Source organism: Neopelma chrysocephalum, unplaced genomic scaffold (genome assembly GCF_003984885.1).
Source record: "Neopelma chrysocephalum unplaced genomic scaffold, ASM398488v2 Primary Assembly neopelma1_44, whole genome shotgun sequence".
Lineage (NCBI taxonomy): Eukaryota > Metazoa > Chordata > Aves > Passeriformes > Pipridae > Neopelma > Neopelma chrysocephalum.
In genome coordinates this window covers 23,900,899-23,917,490 of record NW_020897703.1, presented here as the reverse complement: position 1 = coordinate 23,917,490, position 16,592 = coordinate 23,900,899, and the positions used below count along the sequence as shown (strand labels likewise).

Genomic DNA, 16,592 nt, shown 5'->3' with positions numbered 1-16,592 from the left:
ATGCTGCTTTGCTTATGTCTCTCCCAAAGCTTGGTTGCTAGTGCCATAGCCACATTTTCTGCAAATAAAATGTTGAGCCAGCCATTGGTACACACATCTGGTGGGATTTTAAGAACATGTTTTTTAGTTGAAACAGGCACATTAGTAAAGAAAAGCTTAATAATACAACATTTTGGAGAATTTTTAAAATGTGAGGTGTGGCATTTGTCTTGAAGATTTTAGTACTCCCCTTGAGTGCTACTCCAGATTGAATAAACAGGTATTTAGAGAGTCTTCAGGTACTTATTTTCTACCTGGGTTGACTGACTTTTTGTGTGGTAAGCACGTAATTTCATAAGACAATAAAATAATCAGCTGATAAACTCTACAGCAAATAATCTTAAAAAATCCCCAAAACAACACCCTAAGGACTCTGTAGAAAAGCTGTCACATAATTGCAATAGAGACTTACCTCAGGGTTTGTTAAGTGTTGAACCTTATGAATTGAAGAATGCCTGGACAAGCATTGCATTGGAATTGACTGCCAGGGAGGTGGTAGAGTCACCATCCTTGGAGTTGTTCAAGAAACTACTGGACATGGTACTCAGTGCCATGTTCTAGTTGACAAGTTGGAGATCAGTCAGAGGTTGGACTTGATGACCTTAGAGGTCTTTTCCAACCTAAATGATTCTGTGATTCTGTGTGATTCTGTGATTGGAATGTCTTGGTCCTAAATTCTCAGCAAGTCTGCCTTCCTACAGCCCTCTTGAATTCAAGTCCTGTTCCTGCTTTGCACAGCCATACCAGAAATTTTTGGACAAGGAACATGTAAAGTGTGCCAATCAGACAGCTACAAAATCTACAGAACTGCAACTGGCTGACAAATCTCTCCCTCTGCCCTTGGATAATACCATAGAAGCTTTTTTTTATATGAACAATGTTGTAAATATTGTTCATCTTTTTTTCGTAAAGCTATGTTTAAGTCTATTTCCAACCTTTCAACAGTGCCAAAGGATTACCAAACATGCACCATATGATTGCTTATGATCTCTGATTCCTTCTGGTGCACTCCAAATAATGTCATTAAAGCCAGTGCCGTTCTGCCTGTTGCATTTGGCCAAATATGAGAGCAGAATTTCTCCCACTGAGTAACTTAATGTGCTATATTTGAAGATTGACTTTCAAAGCAATGACATTTTGACTGGCCAAAGCAATCAGTGTTTTGCCTGGCCAGGCAGCCTAGGGAACCCAGCTGTAAGAAGTGAAAAGCTTTCTTATGAGGACTGTGCTTGAAGACATTTCTTGGGGTTGATTTAGCACTCAAGAGCTCAATGCTTTGTGGAACTGGAGCATCTTCAGAAGTAAGCAATGGCACACGCAGACTGCCCCTCTGTCCTTCCCACATTAATGACTTCCTTTTTTTCACCTAAAAAAGAGAAAATATGTAGATGTAGTTTAGTCCTTCTTTACAGTGGTATTTTGCACAAAATTCTGCAGGTGTATAGTACATCCAAAAATATTTACATATATGTTCATTAATATTTCTCCACTAATATCCCTTGCTTTTAAGTTGCTAAAACATTTTGAAGCACTTGGTTTGTTTTTTCTGTCCTGCTCCCTGCACCAAATCACTCATTCTAGTGATTCAATGCAGATCAGGAATTTGGGGGGGGGAAAGAACATTGCAGCCAGTTTTAGCTCATCTCTTAAAGGTTGTTGGGTTTTGCTTTCACTGATTCTGAATTCAACAGGCTACAGAAGGACTGGGTGTCATTTAGCTATTAAAGATTTTTGTTTTCCTGCTTATTGTGAAGTAGCATCATTAACACGGGGAAATTACCATGCTTCACTGTGCTGTGTCCATGGTACATTAGAGGCCCTTTTCCATTGGTAAAGCTGAGTCTATTCTTCTGTAAAATCAGGGTCCCATTGGCAGTTCTTTGGCTAGTGAGACAGAGGGACTATTTATTGAGGAGAAGAGTGGTCTAATAAAGGGGAAAAAGTTGAACGTGACAAGTGCAAGGGAAGACAGCAGAATGTTGTTTATAAATCATTCCATAGTTAGGCCAAAATATTCATCCATTTTCAGAAGGCCAGGGAGAAAGAGGACTGCAGTTTTGGGGTAAATGAACAACACTGTTTTTCCAAAGTGCATTTTAGAAAAGTCAAGCGCTAAATCCATTTCTCTTCCCTACACCAAGTGCTGTGCTTTCAGGCTAGTGGAAACTGGTTTGCATTGCTTAATTTTCTTCTTTGAAATGGCATATTGGCTTTTGGTGGAGAAATTGGACTTTCGCTTGAATATGTCTGTATTTTACAAATAGCTTTTTAGTTTAATAAGATGAAACCAATTAACCAAAAAAGTCATTGCCAATGGATTTTACAAGTACATAAAAATATATTGCTTTTTCTTGAAACATTTCATCACCCTTTTAAGTGTTCTTTTTTCTTTTCTTTGCCACCAGCGACAAGGAACTGTGATGAATTTGTGCCCTCATACCTTTTCCTGAAAACGTTGATCTTTGGCCCTGATTGTGTATGTGTGTGTAGGGGGGATATTGTAGACATGTGCATATGCATCTATTTATTTCTGTTGTTTATTTCTTGCCCCAGTGTTCAGTGTGTTTAACTTGTGGCCTGAGGTAAAACAGAGCACACAAGCTATAAAAAGTTGTTCTTATAAGGTTACTTGAAGTGGCACAGGACCCAAGGGCTAATGAGCAATCTCTCAAAGCCAGATGTTAATGCTGAAACATTTGGCGCAGCAGAGACACTGAAGAAGGCAGTAGCACCTGGTTGTTACCCCACTGCATCCCTGGGAGAGGACATGTCTCCTGGAAATTCTTCTGCGGTCCCTCATTATTCCAGCTTTGCCTTGCAGCTGAGGGTGGGGACAGAGACCCACGGTCCTGCAGTGGCATGGAGCTCTGTGGAAATGAGTTCTGGCCTCTGCCTGCCTGTCTCTGAATAGTATTGCTCACTTAATCACCAACAGCAATATTTTACTTGGAGGGAATTCTAACATGGGGCCCTGCCAGCCTCCTCTACCCCTAAATTTCCATCAACTCCCTGCCTGCAAGAGGGCTGGGGAACACAGAAGGCATGGGCGCATGATGAGAAACTATAGGATTTCTATCTCCATTACCTCAGCCTTCCCCATTCCCATGTAGCCTTGCCTTCTGGTTAAAATGCAAAGGATATTTATTAACTTCTGTGAGCATGTGGGGCGGTAACCCAGGCAGGGATTGCCTTGAGATGACGCGGTTTTCTCTGCTCTGATCAACTCTGTAAACTGAAGCATAAAGAATCTGCTTTGATCTCTGATAGCTTTGCTGGTTTGCTTTAGTTACCAGCTGATACAGAGATGACTAAAACATGGTACTTTGGGGTAAAATAGGGTGTCAGCCCAAGTACATGGCATATGACACACAAAATTAGCTGTTGCAAACAGACATCTCTGTTCACATCAGCTTTGCCCAATCCTTCAAGAAAACATCTGTATCATCTGAAAGAAAAACAAACACTAAATTTGGGCAATAGGGAAGGCTTTAATTCTCTTCTCCTGCAAGCAATGGGAGTGCCCTGCAGGACAGTGCTCTTTTTGTATCCTTGCTTCCATTTAGCAGTGGTTCTCACATTTTAAAAGTAGGTCTAGATATTTTACCAGCAGCCTGACATCATCACTAAGGCTCTGCATATTTACTATATAACTGGTGATCTAGTTGAAGGAAATTATTACATGAGGACTTTAAAGTAGATACCCCTTTCAATGGGGTGTGAACTTCAGCACAAACCAAACAGCTGCTTCGAGTCCTCCTGGGTTTGTGAAACTCTCCCATTAGCCACACCAAGTTGTGAATGATGCTGCCCTTCAAAAAGCCAGGACAGCCCAACACCTCCTTCCAGTAGCTGTGGTGTGAGTAGCACGTGCTGGTTTACATCCAAGCTCTTCTGCTGTTTATTTAATTCTCACCTGTTTTTTAGCACGTGTTGAATTCCTAGCCTGTCCTTCATATTAAAATGACCTTGTTCCTCTAGGGAAACCTCTATTTCAAACAAATGGTACCAGAACCAAACAACTACTTTGTGGTATCCAGTTTTGTCCTGCATTTGTTTTAAAGCTTCCCAGGAACCCTTGGCTACTTCGTACAAACTGTTAACTTGAGGGTAATAATTTTGTCTGGGTTTTGTCACAGAAATTCAATTAAGGAGGATTATGAACACAGTTGTAGGCCTGTTTCATTTACAGTTGCAAATGAAACCCAGGCCACACACTGATCGTTTATATAGGAAACGAGATGCTGTGTAGTTTTGAGTGGCTGAATTACCTGCATGTTCCTTTGTGTGGCTTCACTTATTGCAGAAAGGAGGGGAGTGAGACTTGCAAAATGAACAAAAAAGTAGTAGAAAGGCAGGAAAGAAATCACCAAGAGAAAAACTACCCCCATTGCTTTTCCCTAGGAGGCACACATCCCTTCTACACATAATAAACTCCGCAGGGAATTTCTTCCTCCTTAGAAATCATTTCCCAAAGGGCAGGAGCTAGTAGTCCTTTATTTATTTATTTATTGTTAACAAAGAGCAATATTCTGTTTTCATGGCCTTGGTTTGGCTCCAAGTCCCAGAGCCACCAGGGACAAGGCATACGGTTTCACTTTTTTTTAGTTCTTATTTCTAGGCTGTGCAAGCCAACTTTTTTATTCCTTTTTTCTCTTTTCAAGTTTTTCTGCAAGCAGCTGAATTCCCCAGGTAGGAAAGGGGAGAGGAGGGGGAAGGGAAGATGCTTACCATATTGGAGCAAAATGATAGCTGCTGCAGAGGCTGGCTCCAGGTGGAAGCAGCGTGTTTGAAGGGAATTTGTTTATTTGGGGGATGCCTTTTTAAGTTATGAAAGGCAAAACAAAGGCAAAACTTGTCTTGATGTCCTCTGATGAAATGTCTGTGTTTGTAGAGGAGCAATATATCTCAGCTTTGCTTTGCAACAATAAACTTGGGAATTACTTTGCACTGCTCTGGAGATACATGAAGGGCAACTGCACTTGGGTCACGTCATTCTTCTTATGCAAGCTTTGTCCCACAGCTTTGGGTTCTGTCCTCTAACCTTTTGGCTGGGAAATCCCATACTGATTTCCCTGAGGTATTGCCTGCCTGAAGACATGGAGGATAAGGCTTAACTTCCATCTACTGATTTTTATTCATAAGGAGTTATCACCATTTTGCAGATGGGGAAGAGAGAGGTGCTCAAAGGTGGGATCACAGCCCTAACTGAGTCAAGAATAGGCACAGTCCCAGGCTGTTCCCTGTATGAAGTATTTCCTGCTGGTGAGTGCTGCAGTGTCTGCTAAGGGACCTACACCATGCATCACCTTTGGTTAGAGCTCTCTCCAGGCATACTCTGTTTAACAACTTGTTTTCCTCTTGTTTCTTGCTTTCTTCCTGATCCTTCAATTCTAGTAAGGGCTATACTGTCCTTACTGTGGTTTCAACTACGTGCTTAAGAGGCTTACTGAATTCTTCACCAGATGAGGAGAAGTAAGCGCTTTAGTTTCTAGCTTTAGATCAGATACTGTTTCTGTACATCTCTCTATACAGCCTTGGCACTGTTGAAGACTGAAAGAGAAGCAGGCAGCTTATTAACTCTCAAAAACTTCAGCAAAATTCACTGTAAGTGTTGCAGTGAAGTGTGAACAATATCTACTTTTGCCCCACATCCAGGGCAGTTCATCCTGTGGTGAGGGGCTGCTACAGCAATTTGTATTTCTCAGTTGTTTGGTGGTAGAGTTGTTTTGTGTCAAACCAAACTTCTTGTTGAAGTAAAACCTGGATGAAAAGAATGAAAGACCTTTTGTAAAGGACGATCTGTGAGTCTCTTGCTTTTTGGGCACCTTTTCTGAAGAAGTTAGGACAACTGAAATCAGTGTCCTCAGCAGCTTTCAGTCCAGGTGAACATGGCTTTATGGAGAGTATTATTACTCGATGGATTTGAGTCTGAGTAACCTTGCAGAAGTCAGTGGATTCATGCTGACACAAAGTAGTGGGGGAGAAAAAGAGGAGGATCAGGATTTTGCATAACTATCATATTATTGTGTTACAACTGGTTGGGACAATCTGTCATAATCCAGTTTTGATGTGTAATGGGGGAAGAAGATGAGCATCTCCGGAGGGTGACTCACCAGAAGGGCCTTCCCACACGTGGCAAGAGCTGACCTTTGGGACTGCTGGTCTCCTCCCGCTGATGTACCAAGTGCCTTGCTGCCTAGGCTAGCCCAGCTTTCAGGTGAATAAAGTAGGATGAGATGAATCTCTGCCTACGTTTCAATCACATGTTTTATATTTGGTAAAGCATATAAAAATAGCCTTTTTTTAGCATCTTTCAATCTGTAGATAGTAGAGTTAGATCCTTAGCCAGCATAAATGAGATAAACTTCAGTGCTGAAGAGCTGAATTTGCTGGAGTAACTTCTGCTTTGCTCCAGTTCAAGCGGTTTCAAATCTCCATGGAGTTTTTTGGGGCTGTTCTAGTAGTACCTCTAAGTTTAGTACCTAAACTTTAGCAAAAGGATAGAAAGAGGCTGCATGGTATATAAGGTAAACCTGATTTCATATGATACCTTATGATTCGGATAAAGTGCTTTTAAATTCCTGACATCTGGCAGCACTGCCCTCTCAAAGTGTAGCAAAGGAATAATCCTTTCAAATCAACTCTGCTGGAGAGTGAAACGTTTTTCACCAGCCTAGTTTAAGAATCATATCTGAGCCTTTCACTGCTAACTGGTTCAGCACAAACAAACAGAGCACACAGGATGTAGCCATTTCAGCAGTTTCCTTGGAACTTGCTCTACATTTTAATTTATTTTATAGGGTTTTTTTTAAAAAGTTTTTTTTACATAGAAGGAAAAATGTGTGGTTGAATCATAAAGCTAGATAAAGAATTGTGAGCCTGTGTTGGACTGAGGTCCTTTTCAGCCAAATAATGACTTTATCTGCTTATAATGGAAGAATTGAAAAAGATGTGGGAAAGGAAGACTGAAACACACTTGGGAGCCTATATTTCAGCAATGTGGGGGAGGCTGACCATTAATATGGGAATTAATAACCCTCCAAAGCCACCTCTTTTGAGCAGCTGCAGTAGGAACTGGCAGTGCAGAATGCACAGGCTAATTCTGTTTCGGAGCAGCTAAAATTAAATGTTTGTTACAGTTTTATGTACATACCCTCTCAGCAGGAGCCGTTTTCCTTCCCTTTAGGCAAACTCAGAAGAGGAAGACTATTTAACAGCCTCGAACTACCCAGTCTGTGTGCCATATGTGTATGCCACTGAGCCATGCCTGTGTTGTCAATGTTTAGACTCTTCCTGAAAGGTGGAATCTGGCTGGTTGCTAGCAATCCATGTCCTTAGAGGCACCGGAGCAAAATGCTAATGTTGATCAGAAAGGGAAGGTCTGAAATTGTAAGCAAATAGAGAAGATCCATCATGCGTTTTCATAGATGATAAAAGGCTGACAGTGGCAGTCTGCTTATCAAATAACTAGATTTATTGAAATAGCCTGTGCTCTCATTAAATGGTTTGCTTTTTATGTTTTTGTTTTATTTCATCTTACTGAAGGTGTCTGGGTTTTTTTTCAAACCTACTATTGCTGCTGTGGCAAACTGGCTAATTTAGACCATTTCTTTTGTTAATGCTTAAAAAAAGAGTGGACTGCAGTGTTCTCTTTTAACTGACATAGCAGGGCCTTAGAACAGAGATAGTCTCTGTCATGAAATCTGAGCTTCCTGGAAAACAAATCATAAAATTAATGTTATAATTATATTATAAGTTTGTTCCTTGCAAGATGATAGTGCTAGTGAAAGTGTGGCTACACATTTCATTTGGTGTAAGCGTAGTGCTGTCAGCTATGCTCAGAGAAGGAGGTAGAACTGATCATTTTTAATCACTAGAGAGAAATGAAATGCAGAAACAAAAATGTTGCTTGCATGATATGGCATCTCTGTGCTGAAAGGACCATTCCTTTCCTGGCTTAGCAAGGTATTGCATTTTGTGGGTTTTTTTTCCCGGGGGAACAAGCCACTGCTTTCCTCCTTTTCTGAAAACATTTGTAAGATGAGAAGTGGAATATTAATAATTGAAAATGCAAGTTGCAATAATGCCATTTGCATAAGGTTGTTTCTTGACCCATGGAGGATACTCACTGTTTGTTGGAGAAAAGATTAGCAGAGGAACTATGGGAACCTGATGGATCTAAAAGGCTACCTGGCAATAAACTTATTTCTCAAGTGAATCTTAATGCGGTTCCCAAGACTGGGATTCTCTATTTGTAGCCTGCTCTTTTTTTCTGGAGGACCTGAGGCACTGTCAACAGAATCAATATCCCCCAGCGCCAGGGATGTGGTGGCAGTAAGCAGATATTAACACGGAGAGAGGGTTTGTTAAAGAAGGACATGGAAACAGATCCTTCCTCCTGCAGAATTTGCTTTGTGAAGTTTAACAGTGACCTTCACTGAGAAAGTCCTCCAAAGACATGTTAATGATGAACCGCATGGAATTCAGCAGCTAGGTTTAAGACTGGGTTGACTCCACTGGTATTTTAACCTATAGCTTCAGGAATTTTGGGGTTTTTTTGTTTGGGCTTTTTGAGGTGTTGTTTGTTAAGCCAGATGCTTATGCTGCAGAGCCATCCTTCCATGCTGTTTTCAATGCCAGCAGTACTGAAACATTACTCATAAAGTGCACACACTGTTACGATTCGTGACTTTAACTCTTAGCATATTTATAGGCCTCATTTCCATTTTTTGTGGTCTCATTAATGGAGCAGCAATAATAAATTGAAATGTTAATGTAGGATCATTTCACCAGCAGCAGAAGGTATTAACGAACTTGATAAGATAGTTGAAAGGAAAATAACTTTTTAGTAGTGTAATTTTTTAACCACTGCCCCTGATTGTCTCTTTCTAAACATGTGTAATTAGGGAAGTCTTGAAATTGAGAATATCATTTCAGATGGACAATTTTTAAATCAGCTTCCAGGATACCTTGCATGGGAGATGGACCATTTGTAGAAATTCCAGTGGGGACAGCCGTTCTGGAAGTTGAAGCATGAGCAGACTTTGCTGTAGTCATGGTGGTAGAGATAGAAACCCAGAAAGCACCTTTTGTCTATGTGAGTTAATGCCCTTCATTAATAGAGTGTGAAAAAGTGGTCTTTCTTGTATAAAGTGGGCAGTTCACATCCTGTTGTGAAATACTTGGAGATAGTGTTAAGGTGTGGTCTCATATGGGACTTAAATTCCCCAACAGACAAGGGAATTGTACCTCGGAGTCCCTTGGTGGCACTGTACCTCACTTTTCCCACCGGTAAAGCGGAGGGCTTTGAGTTAATGGAACACAGTAGGATTTTAAGGCTTGGTCATTTAGTATCTGTGGAGAGTTAGTATCTCCTGAGGGAGAGGAGTTACACTTTGGGGCAATCCTCAGCTGGAAGCAAATGGTGCCAGACACCATCCAGGACCTTCCCCAACGCCACGTTGTTGAAGACCTCTGTGCTGAAATTAGTTACAGCTGCAAAGACATTTCTATATGCATGTTTAGAAGTTGAAGGCTAAAACTTGTAAAACATTTGAAGTAAATTTGCATTCTGGCCCCTAGTCAGAGCATCTGTTTGAGTCTTTTGCTGCTTAGTTCCAGAAAGTTTGTTCCCAGTGAGTTTTCATCTCTCTGAGCAGATGCATTAATGCTTTTTGGACTTTGCTTACCCACAAATATAGCAGAAACTTTGAAGTGGATTGGCAACTTTTCACCACCCTTCTTTCTCTTGTTTTGTTAAATATTAAGTTTAAAGGTACTAGAGTGGGTCAAGAATTGCATGTTTGAACTGTTTGTTTCCTGCAAGAAAAGAGATTGGCATTTAAATGTGTCATTCAAGCTAATCATCTCATAATCAGGAGTCTGGTGACCTAGAAACTTAATCTAGTCTTGTGAGTGCAAGTATCTGCAACTTTTTTGAGAAAATACAAAAATATTATTTTCAAATGAGATGCAATTGGTCTAATTCTCTCTTTTTTTTGTAGATACCATTAATTTGAAAATTAATGTGAGGTGCCATTGTCTTGCTTCTGTGCAGGCAAACTATGTGAGCACTAGCCCACTGAGCTAAGCTGAAGGTGAGCAAGTACTTATGGAAGTGGACAGATAAATGCCAATGGAGGGCCATTTGAAACAGGAAGGAAAAAAAAAGGGAAGGTTATCTGTCTAGCCTTATTGGCAAATAATCAGAAATATTTCATTTTTTCTTGCTTAGATCTTGATTCAAAATTCACCAAAATGAGTGGGAAACTTTCCATGGTGTGCTTGATTTCAGGCTGGGATGCCCAGTCCTCACTTACTCTGTCTCCCTGAAACAAATTGCTAAGGGCTTTGAGCAACTAAAGATATTTTCAACAACCAGTACTATCAACACTACCTGGCAGTGGCAAGGCAAACTCATATGTTGTGGCTGTAATGACTCTTCAACATGCAGAGAGGAAAACGCTTTGGATATGGATATGGATATAACCCAATCACGTGACATGGGGTTATGTGTGCAATAAGGTATCATTTTTAGATAGACAAGTGACCTTGAAATGCTTATAACAGTTTGTTGCATCGTCATCTTTTAAACTTCTTACTCTTTAGCTTTATTTCAGTTGTGTTTAACTTTCCCCCTGGTATTTTATGTCTTAAAAAATTAAGTGTGTGCAGATTTGGTTTGGGAATGGAGGTGGAGCACAGCTGGTGGAGTGGAGGAGCAGGGAGGGAGATCTTTTTAAAGCAGCTAAACTTGTAGCCAAAAAAGATACTGCATTTATAATGTTCCCATTCTTCTCAATACTTAACAAGAAAAATGATTGTGTGTGTGTGACGTGAATATTCAGCACAGAGCTTTGGTAGCTGACCGCTCTCTTTTCACAGCCATCCAACCGCACACACATTCCTAGGGGATTACCTCACTGCCAGCGCTCCTCAAAGTGTGGGATATGTGTGGGATATGCCGAAGCCGACCAACTGCAAAGCTCCTTTCTCATCACTGTGGTGCTGATTTTAGGCAATGACCTTTAAAACCACAAATCTAACCCTACATCTACCCCCAAAAAGATTTTTCATCTGTTAGCTAAATGGGAGAGATGCTGGAAGTGGAAATAGGGTAGAGTCTGTAGGTTACGTGTAGAAATTCCTCTCCAAGCTTTCCACTCCCCTTTGGCTCTAAACACTCAATAACTTTCCAGCCAGAGAATGTTTGTCCCTTCCTTCTCTCTCTCTTTTTTTGTGTTCTTCCCTTGTTTTGCATATTCTGACAACACTGTTTACTTCAGCCTGCAGCTCCCACTGCTTTGTGTGCTTTCTCTCCATCTCACAATTGCACAAATAAATCACTGAGGAAAATTTGCATTTGATGGGAATTTTTAGGTGATATTAAGTTTTATGGGCGGAATATAATGTATGTGAGTTGGCCTAATTAAACTGAATTTTCATTTGTGACACAGAGGTCTTTATCTGTACAAAGCTATTTTTGTCTTTCATCTTTTTTGCTATTAAACATGCCAGTGGATTTGAAAACCCGAGGATGACAGGTCTCAGAAAGTATCGTCTCTCTTGTAGCAAAATATCTGCTTATGCCAAGTGAAGCAAATCAGCATCATCAAAGAACTGAACAGTTAATTTATGCCAGCAATTTCTGAATGCCAGGAGGACGGAGTCCGAGGCCCATATATGTTGTAGCACCCTCTAGTCGCTCTGTTGGTGACTTGCGTCGCTTTAGAGGAGAGATAAGTCTGGCAAAGTTGTTTAGATCAAGGGAAAGTTGATTAAAAGTTTTTCAATAGTTTCTGTGCCCTGATACACTACATAGGTTGAAAGTGGCTTCCTCCCCCCTCCCACACAGTGGGGTGTGCCCTGGAGCCCTGCTGGATTTGGCTTTCATGAGCACAAGGTTTCTCTTGCCTCTGCCAGTCCTGCTTGTCAAGTGGGGCACAGTCCACAGTGTGATTGGTGGGGCTGTGGACACACACTGCCTGTTCTGCCACACGCGTTGGGGTTGTAACACCTGCACAGCAGAGGGGAACACATGGGAAATTCATCCCATTGGCTGCTGCAGCTTTGTTTCAAAGGCATGAGGAACCCGCCTCCCAATGCCCATTTTCACCTTGTTCTTAAATACTTGAATTGAGGGGAAGGGCAGAAATGGCATTATGCCCTGGGTTGCACATCCAACTAGAACATGCTTAAAGCATACCACTGAACAGGAACTTGGTCTGTGATATTTCTCCCTCCGTGAGCTTCAGGAAGGGCTGTGAACCTTCTGCAGGATTCCCAGATCTGGCCTGCCAGAGCACAGGTACTTGAGAGGGCTCCATACAAGTTCTGTCTTTTTGACTGTTTCTCTGGAACAAGACTGGCAAAGTGTAACTTGAGATTGTCACACTGATTAATACTAATAATGCTGGTGCAGCTCCCCAAAGGGCATGAAGGACTGATCAAAGTGCTAGTTCCAATTTATTTTTCAGGCCAAAGATTTCCACACTTGCACAACTCTCTCCGCTGCCATTTTCTATGCAAGGGGTCTGCGTGCCCCTGAGACCGATAGAGCATCTGCTGCTCTGTGAAGACAAAGATAAACTGGCTCATGGTGTGTTGTCATTTCGCTTGCTCTTCAGCATAAGAACAAGCAATAAGAATGCATTTAAGATGTTAATGAAATTAATGAAAGCCAGATCTCGGAAACAGCTGAGATTGTTGCCTGTCTCAGGCAGATTTGTGCTTCATTTCAATTACAGATGAGCCAGAACCAAAACCCTGATTAGAATTGCTCCAAATTTTGGATCCACATCTCTCAGCTTTGCAGTTTTGATCAGTTTCCAGTGTTTAATTTTCTTCCTGTTTTATTTTTGCTTCTAGTTTTACTCCAGGTGTTTTAATGTTTTCATTTTTTCTCTGTGAAAGACGCGTTGGTGATGGACATGAGACCTGCGTCCCGTTGGGTCTGCAAAGGCATAATTTGGTTTCAGAATGTGCTGATACACACTGGGAGAGCACGTACTAGACTTTGGGCTGATAAACACTTCTGTGCCATGTACGGCAGGCAGGGGGCTGCCCCTACTGGCATTCTGGCAGCTCAGTAAGGCACAGTCCCTGGGAAGTCCTCCTTCCGTTAAATGGCAGATGTATTTCTCAGTGGCCTGAAATGCCCACAACTCTTGACAAGTCCCCAGCTGCAAATCTTATTGATGGCTTGTTACCATGCCTTTACCCATCATGCCAGATGACCCCATGGACAGTGCAGTGTTCTCAGTTTGCACGTATGTAAATTCCATTGCAGAATTTTATACTTTGATGGAAAAAAAAAGCCTCTTGGAGACAGTGTATTAATAATGAACAAATTCCTTTTTATATCTCCCGGATATAAGGGGACCTCAGGCTTTTCCCTGGGGAGGGAGAATGGTCTGAACAGCACAGTTAGAAACCTCAGAGGCAGCAAGCACACAGGAAAGGCTGGTTTGTTATCTTTGTTCTTTCATTGCTGTCTTCAAATCCCAGGAATAGCATTACTTTGGGCCATAGGTATTGTGCAGTGCATTTTTAGGGGAGGTTGAGAAAAACACTTGATCATAATGCTTTAAAAACATTGATAAAAGAGGAAGAGGAAAAAAATAATTTACATTAAATGCTACAGTGCTTCATTTACACAATATAATAAAAAGCAAATTTTGTGATTCAAGTAATGATTGCAGGTTATTAAACTGGGCTTTAAAGGCTTTATAAATGAAAGCCTTTTAATAAGTGATGAACATGGATGATAATGCACTTGAAAATAGGGAGAATCTTTATTAAGCTTGACATATTTGTTCTCCACCCACCCACTTCCTTGTTGCTTTTCTTGGTCCCTGGATCATTGTCACGAAAAATGCACCAGTGTGACAAAGCTTTAGCTGGAATACTACATGGGAAAGCATCACCTTTCGTGGCTGCCATGACTTCTTGGGAAGAGGTTGTAACACCATGGCTTTCCGCTGGTCGGAGCAGGGGTTGTGGGGCAGCTAAAGCAAGTGGGACTCCTGTTTCAGAGCCAGATTCATCACCAGATTGTTTCCATCTATGTGTGTAAGAGATCTCTCCTACACCAATCGTTGAGAGATTGAGCGGCGTGCTCACTGAGACACTGCTCTCCCTGGACAGACTTTCAGTTAGAAAACTGGCAGCTGGTGATGCTACAGGCGTGGGGCTGAGGCAGAGCAGGTCTGGGCTTCATTAGGGCCTGATTCAGAGCACAGCAACATCAATGGGTGTCTTCCTGCCGGCTTGAAGGATCTCACCTGGGCAGTGCTGGAGTGACAAACTTTGAGAATCATTTCACTGCTTCTTTGTCTTTGCAAGGGTTAATTCTGATTGGCATCAGACTGGGACTTACTGACCTGGAGGGGAGGTGGCATAGGGAGGGGCAGAGCCATGCTGCTGAGCCGTGCAGCAGATGGTAGAGCTTTCCTTCTCTTGACCCATAATAAACTGATACTGGTGTAAGGGAAACTGATCCTGTAGGTACTGCCTTTTGATTAGATATCTGAGAGTCGTAAAAAGCTTCCTGTCATGAGGGTGAGCATATCAGACAGCCCTGCCCAACTGCAGTTTTGGATAACTGAATTTTACCTGCTCAACTTCCCTCCTCATTTCAGTGGAATATTCTGCTCTATTTTGCCTAAATTATTAAAGACTGATGAGGTTTCCAACCTAGAAGTGGCTGCATTTCAGTGATGGATGAGTTGATTCTTGTGTGGATATAGTAATCAAGGCATTTTTCAGCATCTTCGGCATGAAAGGCACAATATAAACGTGAAATATTATTTTGTGCCATGCAGCTGCTCAAATCTGAAATACACATTATGTCTCGGTAATATAGACAGTGCTTAAGACTGTTAAATTAAACTATTAAAGCCTATAGAAAAAACAGAGATGACAGAGTGCAAATTAAATCTGAATTATGGTTAAATTGCTGTGCCAGTAGTTTTCAAACACATTCATAGTGACCTGGAAGAGAGCTGGGGGAGTGGAATGACATTCACACCTCCTAATTGGAGTCATTATCCGATCTTTGTTATCATGCTGCCCACAACAAGGGCATCGCTGGGACACCAGTGACAAGGAGGGCAGAAGGATGCCTGTGGACCACAAGGGATACATAGGGATGTTTTGAATGTCCTGCTATCTCTCTGATTTAAATCCAGGACATGGCCAGGCAGTCACTTTGTCAGATATATAGTTTTTAAAGTCAGTAAAGGACTGCAGGCTCTTTTCTGTGAAGGGTGACTGAGGTAGGAGCATGGGGGAGAAGGGGGTCATAGTGCATGGTTGAGTTGTGTTTGTGAGAAATGTTGGTGTCCCAAGGACATGTCATTCCTTCCTCCCCACTTCTCTTCCCTGCTAATACCCAGGCTCAGTGAGGGCCTTGCTGGACCAGAGGCTTGTAATAATTCCAGCTATGGGCCTTCATGGACTATTAGGTGGGAAAGGAGCTTTTTAAGTTATCTAAATGATCTGTCTGCCAAAATATGAGTGCACCTGATAATATGTTCTCAGGTGCTTTGTCTGGTTCATTTATATCCAGTTGCAAGTGATGAAATTTTCAGAACTTCCTTTGGAAGTTTGTCCCTGCCCCATTCTTTAATAAACACTCCACAGTGCACTTTAAAATTAAGATTTTGCCTTTGTTTTCCTCAAGTCATTACTCATGACAGGTGCTCCGTGTACTTCTGAAAATCGCTTTCCATCCTTAATCTTTACAAGTCCTTGCAGGCATGTAGGTATCTGTTTATTGTGAGTCAGCCTGATGCCAATCCATCAGTTTGCCTCTTGGAGGACTTTCATGACAGCAGGTGATTAATTTTCAAAGCAGATTCAACCTTTAATCTGCAGAAAAGGAAACAAACTTTCCCCCATTCCTTTACTGATTGAATCTGGAAATGAATGAATGATACCTGACTCCAATGTGTTTCTAAGCTAATTTTCATTAAATATAATTGGTCAGTGCTGATCATCAAAAGTGTCTTGAAGATTGTCCTACGTATGTATATGGTACTAAAGTCAGAATGAGCTCAGTGATCGATATTCATTCAACATCTTAATCTGCTCAACAATATTAAATGGATTTTTCCAATGTCCCTGCAAAGCGGGGAAATAATGTAACTCTTGAGCAAGAGTATTAAAGTAGAGAGGATAAATGCTATGTCCAAAGCAATGCTGAGCAGCTCCTGACTTGTATCTTTGTACCTGTCATCCTGCTGTTTGTCACCATCAACCAATGCAGTTAAAGCTGGAGAAAACTCCCAAGGATGGCCAAGAAAAGCCAAAAATTGACAGAAATGGAGGAAACATCTCAATGTGACTTCCCTTGTATGTGCTTTTGTATTCCCAGATATGTCAGTGGCTAAGTTGGGACTAAACCTGAGTGCACACACAACCGTAGTTCTGAGTATAGTTTAGTTGTTGTCTGGGTGGTTTATTAGTTATTGGGCTCCTGTACAAATGATGGGAACACTGATTTCTATCCTTAAGTCCATCCCTTGCTATACTGCTAAAATATATTTCCTGTT

General features: G+C 41.4%; 1 protein-coding gene across 3 annotated transcripts in view; it reads left to right on the top strand.

Annotated features, from left to right (window-relative positions):
* The window catches only part of SEMA5B (semaphorin 5B), a 272,400-nt gene that overhangs the window by 85,677 nt on the left and 170,131 nt on the right, over nt 1–16,592 (top strand). The window contains exon 1 of one of the 3 annotated variants that reach the window (XM_027678991.1): nt 5,204–5,301. The exons of the other annotated variants lie outside the window; for them this stretch is intronic. The gene's annotated coding sequence lies outside the window, so the exon portion shown is untranslated. Of the gene's footprint in view, nt 1–5,203; nt 5,302–16,592 lie in introns of those variants that run through there. 3 annotated transcript variants of the gene reach the window in all.